The following is a 2094-nucleotide window of genomic DNA, read 5'->3' as shown; positions in this document are numbered from 1 at the left end:
TGCTTGTTGAAACTGAAGAGGACATGAAGCACTTGCTGCAGAAGGTCAAGGACTGTAGTCTTCAATATCAATTGAAGATCAATGTCAAGAAAACAAAGATTCTCACCACTGGGTCTATTTGGCAGCATCATGATAGACGGTGAAAAGACTGAGATTGTTAACATCTTTAGTTTACTTGGCTCCACAATCAACACTTTTGGTATCCACAGCCAGGAAATCAAAAGATGAATTGCATTGGGGAAGTCAGCTATCAGGGACCTCTCCAGAGTACTGAAGAGCAATGATATCAGTCTGGAGGGTAATGGTTGCCTGATCCAGGCTATAGTCTTAGCAATTACTTGCTATGCATCAGAAAGCTGGACAGTGACTAGGGATGACAGAAGAATTGATGGCCTTTGAGCTGTGGTGCTGGAGAATAGTATTAAATATACCATGGCCTGCTAGGAAAACAAATAGATTTGTACTGGAGAGGGTGAAACTAGGCTGCTCCTTGGAGGCAAATATTCTGAAGCTTCATCTGACATACTTTGGACATGTTGCCAGGAGGGACCAGTCCTTGGATAAGACATCATGCTTGGGAGGGCGGAAGGACAGCACAAGAGAAGAAGACCCTTGATGAGATGAATTGATTCAGTGACTGGGGTAATGGGAGTAAATGTGAAAGATACAGTAATGTTGGCACAGGATAGGGCTGGGTTTAGAGCTATTGTACATAAGGTCACTATGAGTCGCAAGCACCTCAGTGGCACATAACAACAACAGCAACTTTGAAGTAGTCAAAGCTAACAATATTGCTGCATACACACCTCTGGTTTCCTAGGTAATCAATTTTTTGAGGACAAGGTAGCTATTAATTATCCCCTTTTCTGATGATATTTGTATTCCATGGAATGAGGGCTAGTGATTCACTAGTTGTTGTTAAGTGCCATCAAGTTGACCATGACTCAGAGTGGCCCTATAAACAACAGACAGAAACTTACCTTATCCTGTGCCATCCTAATGATCTCTGATGTACTTGAGCCAATTGATAGTGTCTGTCCACCTACTTGAGGATCTTCTCTTTCAGTGACCCTCTACCCTTCCAGCATGATGTCTTTTTTCCAAGGAGAAGCCCCTCCTAACAGCATGCCCAATGGTCTCCCCAGTTAGCCCTGCACAGTTTAAGTCTTATCTTCCTCATTTATAAATGATTACAATGTATGAAGCTTTGATGTGAAAATACAGGGAACATAGCATTTGGTCCAGAGAGAATACTCAAACACAACAGCAAGTAAAAAGATTATTTGATACTGAGTTCATGCCAGCTTATGGTGGCCCCAGGTATTACTGGGGAGAACTAAAACATTGATGTTTCCTTGGCCATAATCTTCATCGAAACGGTTAGTCAGTTTGAACAGATGTTCAATGAAATTTTGAAAACGAGTGATAGAAAAGTGGTTAAAAAATATCTCAGTCTGAAGTCTCTCTCAGGGAGGAGTGATAGGGAATGACAAGGGACACATTGACAAAGGAGATTAATCAGAACTGGCTTTGACAAGCACTGTGGCAACTGGACAATTAAAACAGATTTTCAAGGGAAAAAAGGAATGAACTGGGGAGGAGGGTAGAGAAAATAGTGCAACAATGAATGAATGGAAACCCACAATCTCTGTAAATGTTCATTAAAATTAATAAAATTTAATTTAAAAAAAAGCTAATGAAAGGTTTACACAACCTGGAGGATTAAAAGGATGAGAAGGATGAAGAAAGGAGCTAAGTTGGGTGAAAAGTAAGGCAATATACAATATGAGTTTGATGAGATACGTAATTAATCAATTGAAATTAATGTTATAAAACAAAATGTATAAAAATGTTTGCATGAAAATCAATGATTTGTACACTGTCAAATTCCAAAATAGATTTAAAATTAAAAAAGATGAAAAAATTAATGGAGAAAAGAAAACGAGTTCTCACTATGTAAGGCAGTAAATACTGGCTTTTGTTATAAACAAACAAACAAAAAATCTCAGTCACAAAAGGACAAATACAGCATGGTGCCCCTGTTATAGAAAGTGACTGACTTCAGGGTTGGGGCAAGACTGAGAAAAACTGGAT

The 2094-nt window shown here is 39.0% G+C and overlaps 1 protein-coding gene across 1 annotated transcript in view; it reads right to left on the bottom strand.

Moving 5' to 3' along the window:
- Positions 1 to 2094, bottom strand: part of AK9 (adenylate kinase 9) — a 233855-nt gene that overhangs the window by 53320 nt on the left and 178441 nt on the right. The window lies entirely within an intron of this gene.

The sequence above is a fragment of the Elephantulus edwardii genome, unplaced genomic scaffold (genome assembly GCF_000299155.1).
Source record: "Elephantulus edwardii isolate Elephantulus edwardi_28Jun2011 unplaced genomic scaffold, EleEdw1.0 scaffold00013, whole genome shotgun sequence".
Taxonomy (NCBI): Eukaryota; Metazoa; Chordata; class Mammalia; order Macroscelidea; family Macroscelididae; genus Elephantulus; species Elephantulus edwardii.
This window is presented reverse-complemented; position numbering and strand designations above follow the sequence as displayed.